General features: G+C 43.0%; 1 protein-coding gene and 2 non-coding genes across 3 annotated transcripts in view; all 3 read right to left on the minus strand.

The window, feature by feature from the left end:
- The window catches only part of LOC141033089 (uncharacterized), a 92,687-nt gene that overhangs the window by 4,581 nt on the left and 64,106 nt on the right, over nucleotides 1-24,000 (minus strand). The window contains exon 1 of the mRNA XM_073506263.1: nucleotides 1-24,000. This exon is cut by the window's left edge and continues 4,581 nt beyond it; it is cut by the window's right edge and continues 64,106 nt beyond it. The gene's annotated coding sequence lies outside the window, so the exon portion shown is untranslated.
- Nucleotides 14,331-14,404, minus strand: TRNAW-CCA (transfer RNA tryptophan (anticodon CCA)). The gene has a single exon. It is a non-coding gene; the product is annotated as a tRNA-Trp (tRNA).
- On the minus strand, nucleotides 17,252-17,324 carry TRNAK-UUU (transfer RNA lysine (anticodon UUU)). Its single transcript has one exon. It is a non-coding gene; the product is annotated as a tRNA-Lys (tRNA).

The following is a 24,000-nucleotide window of genomic DNA, read 5'->3' on the forward strand; positions in this document are numbered from 1 at the left end:
GTTTCCAGAACGAACAAGATACGGGTAGAGAAGGGGAAGTTAGCAAAGTTAGACAAGATTGGAATGGGCATAGGAACATGTATTGATGTACCAGATCGGCTAATGCTCCCAGGTTGATGCGATGTATTCCACCAGTTGACTGGAGACTTTATTATTGGTATATCGATCGGTCCAGCACGGATTGAAATAGGAGCCGGTTCGACAGGAAGCTTTTGAAAACGCAGTGCACCCAGGTAAATAAGGAACAAGATGAATACAGAAGTTAAACGAGCATCCCACACCCGAAAGGTACCCCACATAGGCCTTCCCCGAAACCCCCCAGTCACTAACGTAAACAAAGTAGAAAAAGCACCAATTTCTGTACCGGTTCCGGAAGAGCGAAGAAAAAGGGGATGTTTTGTTAATGGGAACAAGGAACTGTTTATAGCTGTCGCGATATAAATAACTATACTCATCCGAGCCGCAGGAACATGTACATACGAAATACGAGAATTTCCACCTTGTTGAAGATCTGGTGGTGCTACCCGAAGACTTAAATGAATAGCCATCGCTGTTAAGAACAACCGATGCCTTATGTGTATTGGATCCGCTCTTCTGTTAGCATGAACACATGAATGAGATTCTATTCCTCTTCCTTATTCTTCCTAAATAGAACCCCCCAACCTAGGTGCGGAAGTAAAATAAATCCTTGTTTGTACATCGCTGAACTTACATACCCGGGCCCGGCTCAACATTCTTTTAAAACAATCGAATAACGGCTTTTCCATGACTTGGCCATTCAATCTTGTGAACTAATCGAGACCGAAATTGGATAAAGAGATACAAAAGGAGAGGAATACCCAATCGATGAAAGAACATGAAACCCTTCTGTTTCTATAGAGGTACGGGAAACGGTTGGGGGCAATAAAGTAGGTGAAGTGGTTGGATTTTGCGAGCTGTTCCAACCACTGCTGGATGTGATTCCAAGAGCCGAACGAGAATGAATACCACACAGAAGAGTCAAGACCGGGCTCCCTAATAGAATGTTTAACCGATCCATTCCGGATCGATCGAATTGGTACGGAAGTTGTAACATGGGAAAAGCACAGAAAACACGACTTATTTGAATAACCCGGTGACCTACCAATTGTAGAAGTAGGATTTTTGGCAAGCAATAAGCACTTAAATAATACAATTCGAGTGTACCAGATTCTTTATCATTTCGAGGAAAAGGTTCGGGAGGAAAGGGAAACAACAGAGGGATCCGAATCGAACCTAAATGGGAATGACATGAAAAATCTTTTTCAAAACCTATCATTAAGGGCGTGACGACGATATACGAGAGGAATAAAAAAAAACTCGTGATTGGTGTGGAGGGGAAGATCTGCTTATGAAATTGTTCAAGAAAGAGTCGTCTCATTTCCTTACTTCTGCGTTCTTTCGAATTCATTCACTTCGACGGCTGGCGCTACGCTAGCTTTGCATGATTAGCTCCGACAGAACAGGTACTGCATTTCCTTAGTTGGATCCGCTCTTTCTCTCTCGTGCAGTTGTTGCTTCCGGCTATTTATTCAGTCGTCAATCAGCATTGATCCGGGTAGTTAGTCAGTCTCTCTCTTTTTGCCCGTCCTTCTCTATCTATGAAATTCCTAATTCAGGGAGTTCGCTTTCCAATATCTAAATGTTCATGCAAAGCAACAAACGAAATGCAAGAACTGTCACGCAGAAGTCACACAGTATGCTGATCGTTCTGAAATGATAAAAAGTATGGGATTTCATAAGAGATTCATACATAGAGATCTAAACTCATGGAAGGGCCCGGCCAGCAAACGAGATCTCTTACATCCAAAGGACCATGCCAATCGAAGATGAACCATTCACCGAGCCGAGTATGTGCAAGACAAGACACGGCTAGATAAGTCAAATAGAAGATATTGCTTTTACACGAGCAACTCTTTTCTTCATGTGGGTACAGCCCACTTTTCCTTTGATGAAATGCGAACACAAACTTCAGGCATCCAAGAAAGAAGTCAAGATCGAAATCGAAGCATTGTCATTGGGTTGAAGATCAATTCATATCGACAAGACTTTCCATTCATCTTTTTGTTGATATTTGGATTCCGTTTTCAAATAAAGTCATCTTGTAGTTAGAAATCACCTTTAGAATCATCAGCCTCTGTCCCTACACTGACTCGCTTATCCGGGATCGATCCTCACTACGGTCCTTTATTTCGAAACGAGGATAGGTCTCTCGCGGAACGAGGTGTAGATTGAGAAGAAAGATGAGCGTATGGTCCATACTCACTCGGGTTCAAACTTATTTTGCAGGGAGAAATGGGTACATGCCTGTAGATCTTCTTCTCACAGCGAGCACTTGATTACGGAGCCTGATTCTATATATTATTTATGGATTATTATAGAATCTATCTTTTTCTGCAAATCATAGTGGGAATCCTATTACCGATACCTAAACGTTTTCTTTGTCGAAACAGAAAGGAGGGAAATTGGATAACCGACGACACGAGTTTCCCGTTCAACGTTCCGCTTCGCTCCACTGTTAGATAGGCAATTCAATAGTGACCGACGAAAGGAGTTCCCCTTCTCTTGGCCAATTGACGTTCTGCTTCAATAAGTCATGACCTTCACTCTCCTCAAGTGAGGAGGGCATATTGTTTGACCAACGAAAGCCTCACTAGTTCCTTCTTCCCGTTCACTATTCCCGTAGCCTGATACGAGTTATTTAGTTCGTGTCTCCTTGTTCTTGGGAAGAACCGAAGGTTCATTCGCGGCACTCGTAGACATAGTTGTATTTCATACCCTCTTCTTTCCCTAAAAAGCTAATAAATCAAAACAAGAGAAAAGCAGAAGCGAAAGCTCGAGTCGAAGAGTGGAGGTCGCTCGGTAACTCGAGTCGATCAGTCCCATTCATTCTTGCCCGAAACAAGTGGGCTATTCATTCCGGTGCCACCTTTGTTCAATCGAGTCCATGTTCTCTATTTCCCAAAACCCATTCGTTCACCGACCCGTGGACCAGAGGTTTAAAGCTTGGAATTGAGCTTTCTAGCTTTCTTTAGTACAATCTTTTTGCGAGAGCAACCCCGGGTTCGTTCCTAAGACTACACTCACAGCTTTCTCTGTTCATGTTCCGGCATAGGAGATCTAGTGGTAGGATAGGGGACAGAGCTTTAGGGCTGCAGTAAACCTCATATGCGCGTGGCTCATCATAAGACCTTAGCCTGATGTCCTACCCAAAGACTTCAAAGGTAGTCACAGGACAACCTTTCCGAGTTCTAACTTCCAAACCTATAACTTGGTTTGCTTGCCTGCTTCCTATCTGACCTATCAATCAAAGAAATGTTCTAGTTCCGCGATACGAGCTTGACTGTCGCTCTGAGACAGTAGATTTCTTGGTTGGGGGTCCCTTTATCAAAGGCTCCCTTCCCTACTGATCATACAACAAATGAAGGTGGTTAGAAAGATGGCACATCGATCTTCTGTACACCCTGTTCGTGCTGCGGAACGCAGAAAATCCGCCTTCCTTGGAAAAAAAATTCCTGACTCCGAAGTATCAAAGGAGACTTGGGTGGCGCCTTCTGAAGAGCCCTTCATTCTGCGACTCAGATAGGCTAGGATTCGTGTCTCAGCCGGAAGGGGTCGTAGGACTGACTCAGACAAAGCGTTAGAAGTACGATCTCCGAATCTATAAGCTTTGGCCTGCCTTCTTCCCTTATCTAATCTCTTAGGTAATAAGAAAGTGGTGTTAATTGTCACGCTAAGGAGCTGACCAGTGACATTTCTGTCTCAATTGAAGTCAACCTTACTATACTCGCTTGTAGGAGATCATCGCTCAGAAGGGCGTTCTTTCGCTAGAAAAACAAGAGTTTGAAGATCACCCAACCCACGAAAAGGTCAGAACTCTCGATCTAGCCCCACTTTCTATAGCAATTTATCGACATGTTGTTTCGAATGTCCTTGAAAAGGCCTACACACATACCCTGCCACTCGATGTGTAGTGGGTTTGTTCAGTAGAGATGGGTAGAGCGCACAAGTATTGGAAGGAAAGTTTCACCCTTCTTAAAAGAGAAAAAGTCTGTATTGAACTATGATTTGAATTCCTTTCTTATTAGTTTCCAAGTGCAAAATGTTCATTGCCTTGATCAGAGCCTTTAAGCCTTTTAGAAGCGAGCATTTCCGCAGCTTCTATTTTTCCTAAAGCTAATGAACCGAATGGAAGAGAAAAACTTGGAATAAATAATAAAGAAGGAACCAACAAGAAAATAAAGAATTGTTCCAACCTCGGCTCGGGGTCTGTCTGGAAATGGAAAATAGTTCTCTCTCTCATCTGGTCTCGCCACAGTGACAAGAAAAACAAGTGAATAATTGGAATAGAACGCAATCGTCAACCAAAATCGGGTAGGATGTATTATAAAAGAAAGCCTTGCCTCACTCGCAAGTGAGGACCTCACCCCTCCTTCCTCATTTATTGAGAATGGAAAAAGACAATGTTCATTGCTTCCTCAAAACAAGAGTTCCACGGGCGGCTGCTCCTGAACGAGCTGCTCATGCTCAAACTGATCAACATAAAGTGGAAAGTGTAGTAGAGATATTACTCGCAGTATGAGAAGGAAGAGAAGATCTAACCTCTCTACTTGACACCTCTGAACCAACTTCATTCCTAGCTAAAACAGGAAAGCTGAAAGTACTCAAGCTTCAAACTCCTTGCTAACAGCCCTACCGATAAAAGGAATAATGCTTCAAGGACTATATGACTAGCTCTTATACGAGTTCCTGGTAAACCACTACTTGCGTAAAGTACTCCGCTCGCTCCCCTGCTCGTTCAAAGTATTCCACTCGCTAGGATCTTAGTAAATAAGCTTGCTCCTTACCTTTCCTTCCTAGCTTTGAGAGCAATACTACCTGTAATAACACAATGAACTTATCCTACTTAGGGAACAGGCTGGCATAAAGGGCAAAAGAGAAAGAGTTACACCCGGTCTAAAACCAGGTGGTGTTACTTTCCTGCTTCCACCTGAACCTGCTTGCAGGCCTTATAGAAAAGTCTTGTATAAGATAACTAGCTTGACAACAGGAATTCTCTAACTTACTTGTAGATAACGAACTTGCTGAAGGAGGTTAAGATAGTTTTCCGTTAATGGGGAGAGAGAAAAAGAGTCCTCGCTTTCATAATCGGTAATCAGAGTCCAGGCTTCCTACACCCATATTTTACGACAACCTATGAACCGACTAACTCAACAGCTGGCCTTAGAGAAACTGTCCTAACTTATCCAAGTAGTCCTAATAAATGGCCATGATGAAATACTCTTCCTTTCCCTGCGGCACTCGCTTGAAGGACTCGAAAGCTGACTAATGCTGATAGGAAGAACTTTCAAAGTTCTCGTTAGTCCTTTCATTGAAGCTAGTGACATCATCTGACTCTATCAATTCATTTCTATCTTCTTTTTCTTTCATTTATCTCTTTCCTATCTAGACAGTGTATTACCCCAAAAGATAGTGAGTTAAGCAAGCATGTGGGAAGTAAGCGAGCAGGGTGAGGCGGCGGCTTGTAGAAAATCCTCAATATCTATATCGGAGTCAGCATCCGTTTTTGTTTGAGTTTCGCTGTTAGCTTACGTCCTTTTAGCTAGTTCGACGTGTTTTCATTAGTCCTTCAAGCAAGTGAGCCAGTCGCGGTAGGTCTTTTTAGCCTTTAAGTAGTAGTCCTGTTCGAAAGATAGTTATCATAGTGAAGTGAGTTATTACAGTTTTTCGAGTTTCTTGAAGGCCAGGCAGTCAGCCAAGGAAGGAAGTTATGGTGTGGAAGTCTTCTAGTCTGTCTTCCCCTTCAAGCTCTCGAGTACACTAGGGGAGAGGTATCGAAAGTCAAAGTATAAATCAAAGTGAAAGTAAGAAGTATAAGTAGTAGGCTATCGATTAGGTTTTTCTACTTAATTAAGCTGCTTATGCAAAGTTTTAGAATTTGTTCACATAGGCAGCGTGATTGGGGGCATATTTGTTGCTTCCCAAGGTAGTTAGTTCACCACACAGGCATGTTAGTACTAAACTGCAGAAAACTATTAAGTCATCCAATTCATGCCGCATTGCAAGATTACTCTACCACTCTATAAATGGTATATAGATAAGTGTCTTCACTTCATCAAATGAAAATCAAAGAAATTGAGTACTAACACGTATTGCTATGGATGCTGCAAACAGGCTTTCGGCAGCAATTCCAGAAAAAAGGAATAGGTGTTTTAGCCAGGTCATCAAATCAGGGGGGATATGCCAAGAAGAAATCCATGGAAATCAGCATTCCAAGAACAATAAGTTGGCACTTTCTTTCATATATAAACTATTTATTGAGGGAAAAGATATGAAAAACTAGAGTGGAATCGATTGAATGCACTATCGTTATGCTTTGGCCAACCCTCTTTTCCAAGTTCCTCTTGTTTATCCAATCTGTATTCCAATCAGAAATCCAAGGTAAGATCAAGCCAAAGGGGAATCTAGGTACCGTTGACCCAGGAAATCAAGTATCAAAGGACCCGGGCAATAGGTTTATGACTGAACTGAAACTAGAGCAGGGAATAGCAGGATGCCTATGTTTCCAATACAGAAATCCTTAACAGAACAGAGCACAGACAATAGGGCCAACTATTGATCTTACTTTCCCTCAATAAATAGTTTGGATTGGATAAACAATCCTACTTTCATTCCAATCATAAAACAAGGGAAAAGATCAAGGGAGAAAACCCTTCCAAGAAAACTAGTAACCAAACCCTGACGAACTTGCATTTGTTGAGCGAAAAGAAGAGTTCAACAGGAAGAACGTATGAAGAGATTGAGATGTTTGGATCTTGGCTAAATTTATAAGCGAAGAATGCACGTGAAGTATTCAAGGTACATTCGACTATATCTCATTCTATAGAAACCATTTCTCAATCTATAGAAACCATTTGCTTTAGGTAGACGTGATGGTACTTCCACTATTTTGGCATCTTATGGAACCCAATTCGAGATATATAAACTAGATCCTTGTTATTAGAATGATGATCTCTTGGCTATGACTGAGTCATATATTAATGGAAATGGTTTTCTCCTCCGAAAGTCCAAGTTGAGTCCAAGTAGTGGCAAACTAGAATCCTTCTTTTCTTTTCCCTTCGTGGTTAGTTTCAGTTCAAATGACGAATTGAGACAGAAACCAATGGATTCCAGTGGCTGGGGGATCCTATGTCTATAGATAGATTCAAGTACCATTCTATACCCCTTCCCTAGCGCCCTATAGACCTGTTTTGCTAAGTGGGTCCTACTTAGCTGGTCGGCCTAGGGGGGGATGCAATTCAAGAGACAAGTTCTACAAGTTCTCATGGCCGAGATCCCCGTATTGGTAACGGGGCTGGTGCTGACTCGTTCAGAGAACAGACCCCCGATGTTCTTGGGAAGAAAGAGAGAAGGACGGCCCTGTAAGGGAGATCCTGTGTTGGAAGATATTGGTGGGTGTCATCTCGTTCAATTCTGGGTCAAATGACAAGAGGGCCGTTCAAGCAGATTAGAAGTAGATGTTGTTGAGAAAAGGTCAAAGTGCCACTATGGAGGTCGGAACAAGCGTCTACCTACCAAGTGAATTGTGATTGAAATGACGATGGCAACAGGTTGAGCTCTATCCACTGAAATTGAATCCATCGATGCGGTAAAGGACAGAGCAGAAACAAATCCTCCATTTCCCTGCCTTGCGACCGAACAAAGAAGAAATGCTAGAGTGAGGAGACCTGTTGGTTGACCAACTGAAGGAAACGACGCCTCTCCTGCTTTGCTTACTTTTGGCCAGCATTCGTCTTCGGCTTACAGTAGCGTTTGCAGCTCTATTGGAAATCGAATTTCTATGTCCGTCCATAAAAAGCATCAACTTCTAGTGCCGCCATCCACCACAAGAGTAGGTAACCTGCTCGCTCTTTTCTCTATTGGGGGATCTAGGTATATCTTCCAACTCTCCTTCCTGCACACTGGCATACAAAGCAGCCTCATAAACTGCATTTTGTAACTGAACCTCCACAGTTTTCAAACCTAAGGGTGGATCAAAAGGCACCGGTATTCTCTAATCTAACTTGAATTCAGATCAATAATCAAGGGGCACAAGAAGAAGGCAAGAGCGCGGTTCCGGCTAAAACCAACTCTGCGAGGAAAGCAGAACTCAGCGGTGACTGATCCGCTCGAACCACACTACTTACTTAGGCTCACTTACGAGAGCTCCCCTGACTCTGATCTCTGATCTAGTAGATGCGAGAAATCAATCCAACTCCATCTGATCTTATGATCTTTGCAGAGGACAAAGGTACTAGGGATATTTCCTCCATTTATATTCGTAAGAAAGAACTCCCACTATTCGTTTGTATCAGCCGGGTCTTGGTGAATCAAAAAAAGGCGTAGATAATGCGCATTGCTTTTGAGTTCGATTTGAACTAACTAGTTTCCACGGTTCTCCAGGAACCTACCGTTTGTTTGGAGTATAGCCAAGTGGTAAGGCATCGGTTTTTGGTATCGGCATGCAAAGGTTCGAATCCTTTTACTCCAGATTATGAAGACCCGATCGGATTTGTCAAGAACGAGCTAACAACTACAGGGGAAGCGGCTCAGTATCAACATACCACCTGCCCGTCTTATCAATGACAATCATCCGTTTGGATGAGGCCATTCTAAGGGTTGTTTAGGATTGGTATCTGCTCTCTTCCCACGGAGTTCTTGTCCCCATGACCAGTATCAGCAGAGGCAAGACCTGTAAGCATCAAGCCAGCCAAGAAGTAGAAGTTGGTAAAGATGGCACAAACAAAAGAAGAAAGGAACTTGGTTGGTGATCTTACATACGGGAGGCCTTCTATAGAGTGAGGCAAATAGCGATTTTGCTATAGATACTGGGATCAGAAAATGGTAGTGGATGTGGACGCCGAACAGGTGGCACGAAATGCTCGTTCAACGGACGGAGTCATACCACCGCCTCCTCCTGCAAACGAGCAAGTTCTAAGCTTTATCGATCTTCTCCGGCTCACGAAACTCTGGTCTAATGCCCGCCTTTAGAAAGGACCTGTTTCTTCCTATTATTCATATCCGCTAGGGGTACGAAGGAGAAGGAGACCGGATGCGTTAAGCTAGTTGGTAAGAGTTCTTGTCATTATTGATAGTGGCCCTAGAGAAAGAGCTTACGCTGATTGTTCTAACTTCATTCATATTTGATTCCGCAACTGAGACCTTTTCCACATCTGTGCCAGGAGGGCAAGCGGTCAAAGCAGAAAGGGTTCTCGCTTCTCCGTCTGGAAGGACACCAAATGGACCAAATCCTATCGATCTTTCCTTACGACTCGACTTCAAAAAAAAGGCCGCAGAGGGCTAAAGGCAGTATCTTTAGTCTACCCAACTCCCTTGCTGCCTATTTCCTTTTATACGGTCATTCCGTGGGGCCACAAGCACCATCAATTGCATTATCCCCGGTACCACACATCACTCCAATCAGAATAAGCGGGAATGCTGGTTGGAAAGACAGAGAAATAGAATAATGAGAATCATATGGTCTGCTTGGGAAGATAAGCGAAGAAAGCTCTAAGGTTTCCCTTCCTGCATTCAGAGCTTATCAATTCGTCCCACGCTATATAGTGAAGCAAAGCTATCTATAAATCGAGCATATCTTTTATCCGGAAGGTAGTGGGCTTTCACCCGTACTCGCCCTTCCACTTCACACTTACTAAATTAGGCTGAGTGTATGCGCACATGAAAACAAACAGAAAACGAGTGAGCACTTTCTTTCTATAGACAACGGTCAAGTCTGCGATCCAAACAGTGATGAAAAGAATTCTCAAATCATTCGCGGATGGACGTGAAAGAAGGAAGAACCAAATGGCACTGCTTCCTCAAAGCGAGCTTCGGGTACCCGATCAAGGGACTAATGAAACACCAGTACATGTCATACAGAAGCTCCACTCATCCCTCCGCCAGCCCAACCTAAGTTTCTATCGGACTGAGCTATTCTTCAATCCAGTGCCCTAATCCTTTCGAACTTGGGTCCAGAAAATAGTGCTATTGTACAACCTGGGGAAGTCAAAGCACATTCTAAGTGGGCCGCATGGGTCGGCCCTTTCACCTCATTCTTTTCCGTTTCCACGCTCTGAAACCGGGTTCTTTCACTTCAATCTCTCTCATAATCAAGCTGAGATATGATGCTGTTTCATCCTAGAATTATGAGAAATCCCTTGTTGGCTGGGACGGACCCTTAGTATAAGATAAGTCAACACAACAGGTTGTGTCAGTTTCTCAAAAGACATGGGCTCGCCTTTCGGGGTGACTAGCTGCATTCATTGGTTTGCTTTCTTCCACCAACTTCACAACCATCCTTCGTTGATGACAGGCAAGCTCAACCACAGTTTCCGTAGTTTGGTTCAATTCATTCGGCATTTCCATTTCCAATTGGTAAGTTCTATTTTCTCCGACCCAAGGAAGAAGATCACAAGCGGGAGTCCCCTCTAGGAAGAGATGCTTTCCAAAGGCCGTACGCTACTGTTGAATGGCCAAATAGGGATTGAAACAGAGTAAATAACTAGAGTATCCCGTCGTAGTGGTAGCTGCATTTACGCGACCGGGTCCGAGCCACGGGACAAGACCAAATTGGATTGGATTTGTCACATCCGCGGATGGAAGACCGTAGATTTCTCACTTTCCCTACTCGGAGAGCACGTGTATGTAGTCCGCCTGTATCTACTTATTTATTCGGAGAGCGCCATTAATAGGATTCAGAAGTCGTACAAGCTATGGCGGAGCCGTTTACCAATGCACCCAGTTCTCCTCATATTTGATTCTTTTTTTGGTATCATTGGTTCCACGTACGTCTTTTGGGCGAGCTTTCTTCACTGTCATCAAAACCAACGCTCAAACCGAAGCTTTCCGAGCAGTTGTTTATTTCTCACTTTAGCTGCTGTCGTTTTCCTCTTCCGAATTAAGCGAGTGAAAAACAAGGGGATCAGAAGAACAAACAATAAGAATGAGGGATTGAAGTCCGTTTCCTTCGTATCGTATTTCAACGGATCGGGTAGTTCTAGTCTTTTTTGATTACTCCTTCCTTTTTCCCATCATTTGACATAACATAATTAAGAAACTGTTTGATGGTCAACGGAACGAGTAGAGAAGAAAAATGCCCTTATTCCAAAGGAAGTGAGTGCCAAAGCGAAAATAGAGTAAAGAACAAAAGAACGAAATGCAAGGGTTGCATCCGCTGTTTCAAGTCCGGACGGTTCCTCCGCTAGGTTATTGAGTTGGCTCCCCCGTTATTCTTCATCAGACAACGCACACTTAATGGAAAAACGAGGTATCTTTTTGGAAAACTTCTCTACTTACGACTTTGTTAGCGCTTTGAGGGCTTCACTATGTTCTCTGAAATCTTGTATAAATAAGAAAGAAGTCTTTCTCAGGAGATGACTCTGCTGATACCGAGTTTCAATGCAAAATGGCTCCCGCTTCTTCTGAAAGAAAACTGGGGAAAAATCAATATGGAGCCGTCAGAGGCTTATCTGGCCGATATGACTTCCTGAAATTCTTTCCTGATAAAAACCTAAAATGGAGGGGTTGGGGCTTTGGCTCCAGGCTCAAACTCTATCTTGTGGTAGACTGCCCTCCTAGGGAGCGCTTGGGCAACTAACTTGTGGGGCATGACATCCCAAATTCATCATTTACATTAGGAATTTCCTGAAAAAAAGTCTTATGTGTATTGGATCCGCTCTTCTGTTAGCATGAACACATGAATGAGATTCTTCTTATTCTTCCTAAATAGAACCCCCCACCCTCACCTTTCTTAGGACTATCAAGCCTTCTCGAATTAGGTCTATGGTAGAAGCTTTGAACGTAGACCCGGATACAAATCTTTCACTCACTGAAAAGTGAAAACCTGTGACTATATCGTCCTGAAGACGGATGCGGCGGGAAGAAGTGGCATTTAGAAGTGTTGCTGACTTTACATTTAGGTTTCGGCATAACAAAGCTTGCACTGTCTTTTCGCACTTAGGCGCACAGCGTGCCGTTGGTAATGATTCTACTACGGTGCTGCAAATTCGCAAGCTGATCCTAAGTAATCGTTGTTGTTCATTGGATTCCTCCGGAATTACTTCGTTAGGATTGAAGAATTGCAGCAATTCTTCCTGAATAGACTCGATTCTCCCGTCGAGAGTTTCTTTGAAAGTCTTACCTAAACTCTTCCGACTGAATATGAGAAAGCCTATAAAACAACGAGCTACTATCATTTCTTCATTATAGATTGAGATCTTCTTCGGACTTGATGCACAAATAGATGGAATAGCAGCAAATAGCATATTTCTATCCTTCATATCCGTAGAAAGAAATCTCATCTCCAGGTAACTCCATCTTTTTCAGCTCTGCTCGCTCACTTTTGAAAGGAAAGGAGACTGATCTTGACGTCGGCGTTGGTTTTTCCAACGAAACGAAGAAGTTTTGGATTGAGATTTCACATAAGCATTGCACAATGATCCGCATTAGGCGGGGAGCAGCAATGATACCGCTGGCCGGGAATAAGTACCTATCCCTCTACTACTTACGATGTTTTTCGTTCTATTGAAATCCTGCGTCGAGCCGATGTTTCATTGATCGATACCGGGCACATCCATCACATCAACTATTTCACTTTTCATACGCATTTATTGACGGACCGGTAAACTAGACCCGAAAAACTCCTATTTTTAAAACGAAAGACCCATCACAAAATTATGGCGCAACGCTATGACGAGCGTTCTCACAGGCCGGCACCTCGATGCATCCGTCTCAAGAGTTGTACACCTTACATGTGCTTCACGCCACAATCTCTCACTTTCTGCTCCTCCATCTGTCTCCATCATATAATCGATCTCACCTCTCATGTCTGAGTGAAAAAACCATATTTGTTAGTATATATCAAGGCCGAGAGGACACGTTCCTCTCATGTCGAGATTAGTATTAGGGACCCTTAGTATTATTAACCGGTTACTATACGTACATGCAGTGAGACAATCAATCTATGCTCTCATTCACATTTCATTCTAGCACTGACGACTCCAGCCCTATCTATCCCTAGAAGCAAATGGACCCTAGAAGCAAATGGAGTAAGTCCGATGGAACACTCGGATTGGAAAAGATAATTATACTTATAGGCATGGATGAAAAAAAAGCTTGGAAACTAGTTCAAATCGAACTCAAAAGCAACTAGGCAATCCAACTTCCATTGAAGCAGCTTCCCTGGAACTAGCTGCCATTGTATCGGTTGGTGCCATTTCTTCTCTTGGAGGCAGGGCAATAGATTAAGATTAGGCGGTAAGCGAAGGAACTGTAGGGCTTAGGGCTGCGGGTGAGCGCAACTTCAATAGGTCGAGGGGAGGAAGAGAAGAAAAAGCAGCTATTTCACCTGGTGTCGTAATAACCACTGTTTTCGGGTTTGAAGGCATAAGCGCAGCAGAGATCTTCTTTCATTTAAGAAGAAGCCACCGTAAAGAAGAGGAAACAAGGCGTTTAAGGGACACCGACTCCCATTATTTTCTCCAGGCCTGCTTTGGCTAAATCGACGGAGGCTTAGCTTATTATGTTTCGGGCGTTTAGCTAGCTTAGAGAATAAAGAAATCTATCTCTAAAGGGGGAGCGGTACGACTATTTTAGGTTAGAGGAAGGTTGAAGAGAGAATAGCTAAAATAGCCAGTCGGGTAGGCAAGTGCGGGTGGCTGTGGTCAAAGTGAATATGTCTTGTTTCGGTTAGCGGTTTCGGCTCTCCGGCACCGAAGTAAACTCTTTCTATTGCGGGGCCTATGGAGTTTGGGGATGAGTGCTGACACTTTACTGTGCAACATTCCTGTTTCTTTCATTCCCCTTACTAGATCAAAGAGGGCATATGTGGGGTTTGAAGATGCCTGGACCTTACCACCTTATTCTAATAGCCCGCATCAATGCCTCTGCCCAGAACATAGGAGCCCCCTGGGTTCAAGATCTCATATCAATTTTCAACTGCTGGGAAAGAATTGGGGTGCGGCAGGAAGAAATGGAATTCTCAATAAAAGTATAAACAGGTCTTCCCCACTGCTGCATAGAATCTGAGCTGGGTGGAATTGAAGTTCGGTTTCGATCAAGACACCCCTGCCTACTTACCTTAAAAAAACGACTAATGATCAACCGATCACAGAGGTCCTTTTCCAGCAACTTCAAATCAGAAAGCCCCGACTCCCATAAAGAATGCTTGCAGATCTTTCTTTTTATTACGATGACGATATGGACCTCATTACTGTCTCATTTTCTTATATTTATATAAGTTCTTTTTTTTGGATTCGACATAACAAGAACAGAATCACGCTCTGTAGGATTTGAACCTACGACATTGGGTTTTGGAGACACACGTTCTACCGAACTGAACTAAGAGCGCTTTCCGGGAGATAAAGCAGTAAAGAAAAGGATGATTTTTGTACCGCATGCATATAGAAAAATGAAACTCTGAATTTTGTCCAATTTGAATCGATCTCAATTGATCCCTCGTTACTGCCCATAGGAGAAGTAATAGGTAGGGATGACAGGATTTGAACCCCTGCCTTGTTTTCCACATCATAATTTATTCCTCCATCTATATACAACTTTCTTGTCATTTCTTCTTTTTGGTTTCATATAATAAATGATATACATCTGAAACCCAACCTAACGTATAAAGAATGAATATTTATCGGTAATGCTCAGGAAGAAAGAAGGGGTCATCTTTTTGATTTTTATTCCACCCTCATGTACCCTTCTTTGCATTTTTTCTAAAGCCTGTTCAACCTCATATCACCTAGAACAAGTCATGGACTTCTTCAATGAAAGAAAGTCTCATGGAAACGTTTTCAACGAAATAAGAACCATACAAAATAGATTTCTTGATCTTTTTATTTAGGAAAACGGATTTTTTCGCAGTTTTATCTTTTATCCTAAAGATATGCAGAACGAGTGTATTATGAAATGTTCGTTGTCTAGCTTTGCATACATCGCTACTTAATCGTTTAGTGGTTATCGATGAAATTACTTCACCATAGAGAAAATATTATGGAAGTTTATATATATATATATATTATTGGTTGCTTTTGTTTATGTCCAATTGGAAAAGTTGATCTTCTAAATTCATATGTTTAGCCTAAAGTACATAACTTGTGTTCCTCCCTAGTTCTTGCAAAGCCACCTAATCAAGCCTCACCTCATTTGTAGTTATAACATGTTCAGCTGAAAGCAAACTCCAAATAAAATTGGTTTACTATTAGTAACACATATACTTTTTTACCTTAGCTCTTTCTTTATTGTTCATTGAGCAGTTCAAATGCTTTGATTGCTTATCAGATAAGAGGTAAAAATATTCTTCATTCGTTTATTTTGTTAATTCCAAATTGCATTCAAATCCATTCTTTCTCATAACTTGAGAATATGTACAGCGCAGAACAGAAAAGAAGGCAGATTTGATGAGTTGTAGGGGCGGACCCACTTCCACTGATTTCTTGCGGGAAGGTTCTATAAGGGAAGAAGAATCAGAGCTGTGACCTGGTAACCTTGATTTCTTTCGGAACGTCATTACGAGAGTAACAAAGAAAGAATAACGTAGATAGGAAGGAGCGAGCCGAGCCCCAAGGATAATGAATTGGTATGCCGGGTGCTTACTTGAGCAAGAAGCCAAGTCATCGATAATCAAAGAAAGGTGTGAGTGAACGAGCCCAACTTTCCGATTCAAATATGACTCCTTTCCACTTTCAACAAATAGAGAAATCTCCGCTAGGCTAGCAGTGGGTAACCAACGTAGTGCCCCATTCGTTCCATGACATCCAATCAGTTCTCCTCGGATTCCAATCCAATCTCCCAATCAGTGAGAAATAGACGGTCGGATGAGATCTCGAACGTTGTCCCTACCTACTGAGGAATCAAAAGTGTACGTAGAAAAAGAGAGTGTTGGAAATGCATCGAGGAGAACTTACCTTGTGAGTCACTACTCCGGCACTGGGCAGGAATACTACTAGCGAGGCTTATAGGCGGCTAGTTCTTAAAGAAATCTGTCAGCTATAACCTAGCCTATTGAATCTGGTACGCCCGAAGCACGAAACTAGATAGGTAGCCCTACCTACGACTAGAAAAGTATCGTATTTTTTTCTGCCAGTAAATCTTCCACTCATTCCTTCCATTATGGAATATCATTTGGAGTGTATTTTCCCTCTCAAAAAAGGCTTCGCCCTCACTTCACTGAACTTATTGGAAATGCCTAGGACAGAGTTCATTCACTTGCCCAGCAGCCCTACTCCTCATAGTTGATCCGAATTTCTATCCCTGATTGACTCAATCAGGAAGAGGAAGACTTGATAAAAGATGAAAAGAAAGGATTGATTACCTTTTTAAGTCAAGAAAAGAAAGGAAAGGGCTATTTATGAGTTTATGTAGATGAAGTTTCAGATTCTTGGATGAGCGGAACATCTTTGAGACAAATCATCTCTACCCGGGTACATAGCTTCATCCAAACCATGGATCCACGAATTGTTGACTCGCTCTAGAAAAGAGCTTCGTAGTTGGGAGCTCTGAACCGATGATCGATATGGTTTCCTAGGATGAGAACTATGGTTTACTACTTGACAATAAGAAAGTTGTTTTATCTTTTTTTCACTTTTTGAGGTGTTTTGCCTAGTCTGAATTTCCCCTTCTTCTATTTGATCAAGATGGATAGCAAAAAAGCATGAATAGGCCTACTGGGATGGAAGGAGAGAAGGACTGAACGAGAAAAGGAAATACCTCTTTGTTTACCTTGGAATGAATTGCTCAACTACTTAGGTAACGAAACGAAACGTTCATCTACGATCTTTCTTAAAAAAAGATAGGACTGTACGGCAGTTCTCGTTAGTAGATTCGCAGAACAGAAGAAGAAGTTCACTCTGACTTGCGCACTACAAAAAGGCAGCCAACGACTTCGGACGTACTCCGTCTTTCGAGCCTCTGTTTAGCTTCAAAAGATAAGGCGCTAGTGCAACGAACGCTGCTTTGGTGCGTCCCACCCCAACTAACTAGTGCTTGACTTGACTTTCCCCCGCGCCCTATCCAATGAATAAGGAGAAGGCCGGCCTATCAATGACCGAGCCAGTCTGATCTCCTTTATACTTACCTCAAACAACGAGCGAAGTCGAGATGTTGATGAGAAAGGGGCTTTTCTCAAGGCCAAAGAGTGCTCTTTGAAGGCTACTATGCATCCTTACGAATACAAGAGTGGTTTTTTTTGTTTTGGGTATAGCAGGACTTGAACCTGCGACCATTAGGTTAAAAGCCCAATGCTCTACCAACTGAGCTATACACCCGATTTTACAAGAAGGCTTGGTGCGGAAAAGAAAAGAGGGCGGCCTGGCCCCTTTTCTTCTTATCATATCACAAGGGCGCGGCTCTGTATGGTATAGTACTGTGGAGCAAGTCTGGGAGTCCTTTCCACTCATTGAGGATTCTATCTAAAAAAGAAGGTCAACGGGGGAGACTACTTTGAAGTCCGGGCTGAACAAACTACTTCTCCTGCTACCAAAACAGAGAAATAAGGAAATAAGATGGATTCGTCTAATAAAATACCCAATGCCTGTAGTTGAAGAATTGTTGGATGAGTTATCTTGTGCTGTTTGGTTTACTAAGCTGGATCTGAGAGCTGGTTACCATCAGATAAGATTACATGAAGCAGACGAATACAAAACGGCATTCAAGACCCACGTCACTATGAATTTTAGGCTATTTGGGCTCACAAATGCACCACCCACCCTCCAGAGTGCTATGAACACAATTCTGGCTGAGCTGACTAGGGTTTGTGTACTTGTTTTTGTTGATGACATCTTAATCTACAGCAAATCCTTGCAAGATCATGTCACCCATTTGCAGCAAGTATTTGACCTTCTGAAGCAGAATCAACTATATGTGAAGTTGAATAAATGTTCATTTGCTCAACCACAGATAGAATACCTGGGTCATGTCATTAGTGGGCAAGGGGTGGCTACAGACTAAAAGAAGATCCTCACAGTGAAAGAGTGGCCTACTTCCAAGTCAAGCACATTAGAGTTTGGGCTTAGCAGGACAGGCGTTTCATTCACAGGAGCTTAGCTCATTTGACTGCTCAAAGACTTAAAACACCAATGCAGCACAAAGCTTTCCTTTCCTCAAGCTCATGGGATTACAATATACCATCCAATAAAAGGCTCAGAGAATAGGGCAGCTGATGCACCACTATCTAGATTACATGAGCCAGATGAACTCAATGCCATTACTTCCTGTCAACCACAATGGCTCACTGATATTGTTGCAGGGTACAGCAAAGACACATTCACCCAGAATTTACTATCTGAATTGGCAGTCCTGAGCACTCACAAGAATAGCAAATATTCATTGCATAATGGGGTCATTCGATATAGAGGAAGAGTATGGGTTGGTGCAAACTTCTAAATGAAAAAAAACATCTTGCAAGCACTTCATGCCAGTGGTATTGGTGCCCACTCTGGCATTACTGCTACTTATCACCGCATCAAGGCACTATTTGCTTGGACAGGAATCTTTCAATCAGTGGAATCTTTTGTCAACAAGTGTCAAATCTGTCAGCAAGCTAAGGTAGAACATTAAAAACTCCCTGGCCTCTTCGATCCTCTACCCATTCCTGATGAAGCATGGTCCATTATCAGCATTGACTTCATCACTGGATTACCAAAGTCCCATTACTATGATTCAATTCAGGTGGTGCACGAGACAAGCCAAACAAACAGAAACCGAATTAATACCGAAGAACACAAGCTGTGGGCCGTAAAGTGGAAACGGTTGCAGGCCAAAGCTGTCCCCCTTTGCCACTAAGACTTGAATCTTTAACCATCGGAATACCCGGTACTCTCTCTACCAAACAGGCAAGATAGTCTTATCTTGAACTCTGTCCCTTCTCTAATGATTGACAGGTTTAGTGCCTGGTAGTAAGGGTATTTTGTGGTCTATTGTCCTCCTAGGAGGTCACTCTGTAGGCTCAGCAAACAATTCACTGAAGCCATTCAAGACCGGTTGCAGGGCAGACAGACCATTGACTTGACATGACCGTAATACATACAGAATAGGAAGGATAAGCTATAAGATAGAGATCCGGATTGTTGTGCTCCGGAATAAAGAAGAATACCATCTTGTCTAATCAAATACGAATACCATCTTATTGATTTAGTCAGCTTGCATCAACACATAAGATGTGATATGAGTAGTGGGAAATAAACTCTTCTTTGATCACTTGAAACATAGTAGAAAGCATCCAAAACAGAATGAAATGCTGTTCAAAAGAAGAAGCTACCTGGCCCAACCACTACACCATTTTGCCTAATGTGTGACTACCCATATCAGTTACAACATCTTCCGTTTCCAAGTTTTCAGTGCCTTTTTCTTATAGTATACAAAATAGGATTCTGGATTGCTCTTCATTTCGTTCAATTTATCCCCTTGCTTTTCAACGTATATATATTAACCCGCCTTGTTTACCTATTTCTTCTACAATTCACATGACTCATTGAAACCAACTTTCTCCTTCCTACATTTTATCTCTACAGCAGTTATCCTGTATAATGATTTCTTTTTGGTCGCTACTCTCCTAACCGACGAGTCGGAGAGGATACGAATGTCCATTCACCCTACCACCCATCTTCCTTCTAGCTTCCTTGATCAACGACGAGTAAAGATCCCGGAAAAGATCCAAGGGAGTACAATACACTTTATATTCACGTCTTGAATAATGAGGGGGGTAAAGAAGAAAGTCCGATTTCTCTCTCCTTTGCGGATATGCCCTTATTCAGCTCTTGAAAGAAAGAGAGATAGAAAGAGAGAATGATCAAACTCAACTAGACGGCAGTTCCTCTTGTTCAAACCTCTCTTGCCGAGTCTTCTCCTCATAGCGAGTTTCGCTCTCGCTTCGCGTGTCCTAAACATAAAAAAAAGAAAGAATTGATTGTGAAAGACAAGTGTTTCATTCCCCTCCCTAATCGTTGAAATTCGAACTGTCCGCTAGCTCCTCCTTTGTTTGGATTATAGCCCTTCCTTGGGGATTTACTATCCAAAGTCAATCTTTCCAGTTTCAAATGCTACTATTTCTTCGTGGGCAGAAAGTCCAAAATCTTCTTTTTCCGGTACTCCTTACTCTTTTCTCCCGTCGTCCTACTTTCACTTCTACGGACCTTCTATCCATAACGAGTTCCAGGATTGGTGAATCGATGTGGGAATAGATAAAACGATTGTTGAGTACACAGTATAACCGTGTAGCTCATCCAGAAGATCATCAATGACCGGTATCGGGTATTTCTTTTTTACGGTTTGCGCATTGAGTTGCCTATAATCCATAGGCGCCACGAACCTTCTTTCTTCTTGTAAAGAAGAGCCGGTGAGGCATGAACTAGGTTGTAGAGTACCATTCTAGAGTAACTCCTGGATTATGGCTTCAATTTCATCCGGTGGTGTGAATACCTATAAGGCCTTTGATTCACTGGTTGACTATCGTGAGGTGAATCCGATGGTCACATGGTCTTTTAGGAGGGAGGGTAGTGGGTTCTAAGAACACATCAGAGAAAGAGGACCAAACCTGCTTGAGTCCTCTTCTACATCTTGAGTACTTCCCACTCCAATGGATCTAGTTTTTAGAATAGCTTTGATCCGGCCATGTAGAGCACTCATAGAGGTCCGGCTTCACGTCAGTAATCTACCACACCCATGCTAGAATTCAGTAGAGTCCCCACTCGCCAACCGCGATGTCTTGGTTGAGAGGCCCCACCTACCCATCTTCCCACAGTTTCACTGAGGTAGTACCATCCCCAATTCGCCACTTCTTGTGTTGATGTACTAAGAAATTGGTTGAGGCAATCGACTTCAATCAGAGGAAGCACTTGTGCACATCAACTTAGGATATCCCCTCCGTTCTACACCAGATTATGCACTCACCTCTGGTATAATATAGGAAAGGAAGACGCCCTTTCAGTGCACGCCAAAGCAGCTTTGCCTAGAAGGCTTCGAAATACACTACTAGGTCCCTCATTCTCAGTCGGCCTTCACAAAGCGGTTTGCACACCTTGGACCAGCTGGACAGATGTTCCGGCCTTTCTCCTATTAAATGCATCTGCCACCTTATTTTCCATTTTACCCCTAATATTCCGCCTTTGAAAGTCAAAACTCACACTTGCTCATCTTAGCATGTAGCTGATTCCGCAGAAAAAGTGTTAGCTGCAAGTGCTGTTGATGCTCCTTCAGTGTTTTACTGTCAAGAAGTATATCATCAAACCAACACAAATCTTCTGGGCTTGAACACATCATTCATGAGTGCTTGAAACGTTGCAGGAGCATTTGTAAGCCCGCATCACATTGAATTCATAGTTACAGGGTTCTGAATGAAGTTTTGGGCTTGTCTTCCTCTCTCATCCTGATCTGATGATAGCCAGATCTTAAGTCAATCTTGCTGTAATATTTAGCACCACTCATCCAATAGGGCATCTATGTGCCGGAATTGGGTATTTCTTCTTTACTGTACTGGCATTCAGCTGCCTGGTTTCAATGCACATCCTCCATGTCCCATCCTTCTTCTTCACTAACAGCACAGGTGAAGCAAAGGGGCTAGTAGAGGATTGTATCAGTGAATTCTTCAGCAATTCCTCAATTCTCAATCTCAGCCTTTTGCAGATGTGAGTATCCGTATGGCTTCAGATGTTTGGGCTCAGTACCTTCGGGGGTATATAGTGATCATGGATTCTTTTTTTTTGTAAGGACTTAGGTTCTTGAAACACCTACTCTTAAGAGTTCAGTAGGGTTGAAATTGGATCAGAGATCAGAGATGTTAGGTTTACTGAGTTGACCATGCACCATTGAGCCATCATGCAGAACTAAGCTTGTTCTGATTTAGTAGCAATCAGCTCTTCTCCTTCCACCTGGTACAGCTTTCCTCCTCCCCTCTTGATTCCTTCCAGCACCACTTAAACACTGCGGAAAGGGTTTTGACCAGCTAGTCAGATTGCCCCATTACGGGTGTGTTACGCCAGAAAGTTCCTCAATCCTGTGCCTGTTCCCGAGCGAGTCAGTCCCATTTCGATGACGAACGACACGATGTGTGCCTCCATAGAGCTTCCCATTTGACATTTCTCCATCGCGAGAGATTCTCTCCAGCCACAGGTTCCCCAGTGGTACGTCCGGGGTCGGTTCAATCAGTGCGCTATCAGTCCAGTACCATTAGCTCTCCAAGGGTCGCAATCCATTCTTTCCGGGCAAGCCAGTTCAGTTCCTTTCTGGTAGCAAGAGATCCCATATCAGATTAAGTAAAGGGATTACCTAGCTAGCGCATATCGAAGAGTTGGAGACTTCCTGCCACTATAGAAAAAGCCGTTGATGGATCAATTTCTGTAGGTGGGTCTCAACTCGGATCGAGACATTCGGATTTGCCGATGAAGAGTACTGCCTTGGAGGGGTAGGGGTTGTAGGGGAAGAACCAACCTTTTGTAGGTAGCAAAACATCTCACTCAGTAACTAAATTAGAGTTCGATCTTTTACGTTTGTGTTGTCTTTTTGCATTTTTGTTTCGATCCGACATCAGATCTGAGTTATTGTTCACTGACTATATCTTAGACCATTGCGATCTCTTTCTTTCACTTGGTTTTTCTTCCTTCCCTTCGGTACTCCTTAACTCGGAGATACTCCTTCGGTACTACTTGGCTACTACTTGAACAGATGGGTTTAGTCCCTTCCTTCGGGCAACGTTTTCTCCGGGTACCACCGGCTTACCACCGGGTTGAAAGAAATCCCTTACTATTAGGACATAGTGTTCGGTACGACTTAAGGCTACTGGATTGACTTTCTTTAATGTTGCATCTGCTTTCAACTATTTCATAGCCTCCCGTCCCGAGCAAACGTCGAGAGCAGGGTGTTGAGCCAAAAAGTAAAATCCATAGAGTTGGGGACTAAAGAGACTCTTTTTTTACAGCCAACCATGAAGAGAAGAGAGTCTCAGAGTAGATTCGGTAATGTTGAGTCGATCTAGTATGGAAAATTCCTCGCTGTGCGCTCGCCTTTTGCCTGCTTCTGCTTCATCTGCAGATCGGATTCCTTCCCCAGAGTTCTTACTTATAGGCTTTATAGCCAAGCAATAGAATAGCTGCTTCTTCTAAAGCGGATTAGAGTGCGACGACCAAAGCTACGGAGCGGCCTCTACCGCTTTCCCTACTGTTCTGGTTGAACTAGGGCTTTGGCTGAGCGACCACCTTCTTCCAGTATTCTTAGCTTACTGTCTGCTTCCTGCCTGATCGGTGCTGACTGACTGTTCTTGCTTGTCTTGGGCCTGCTCTAGTTTTGGTGCTGCTAACTAAGGGTCGAATTTCGTGACTTGATGAAGAGGAAGCCGAGTATCTTTGGTCTTGAAGAGTCAGGCCAATCCAACCGCTTGCTCCTGCCCAACTCAGTCTCAGTCGTACCATAATGCGCCTGGACTCAACACTTTTCTTGCTCCAAGACCACCCTCTAGCCCTCATGTAAAATAGATGACAGAATTGTAAACAATCATAGAATGATTTAAGCTGAGGAACATAGAGGTCTCTCCCACCATTTTTGTCATATACCTCTGGAATAGTGTTGAAATCACACGCCACTAAGCAGTTTTTTAAACCAAGTGGTTTATCTTAGTGTGCTAGCCGCTGCTTCATTTCGTATAGCGATAACGCTTTCTCTTTCTTAGCGCTCCACCCCGCGGAGAACTCTGGTTGCGCTTTGGTTGGCTTTCTCTTTTTTTCGATTTTCTCTGACTTGACTCAGCTTGACCTACTTGACTCAGCGGTTAGAGTATCGCTTTCATACGGCGAGAGTCATTGGTTCAAATCCAATAGTAGGTAAAGCCGGCCGAAACCCCCGCTTTTGCCAGCATGACAGCAAGCACAGACTGGCATCAAGGAGTAGAATGACCAAAGCATCGGTTGCTTCCACTTGTTTGTTGCCTTCTTCGACCGACAGACAAGGTACCCC

This window comes from Aegilops tauschii, unplaced genomic scaffold (assembly GCF_002575655.3).
Source record: "Aegilops tauschii subsp. strangulata cultivar AL8/78 unplaced genomic scaffold, Aet v6.0 ptg000651l_obj, whole genome shotgun sequence".
Lineage (NCBI taxonomy): Eukaryota > Viridiplantae > Streptophyta > Magnoliopsida > Poales > Poaceae > Aegilops > Aegilops tauschii.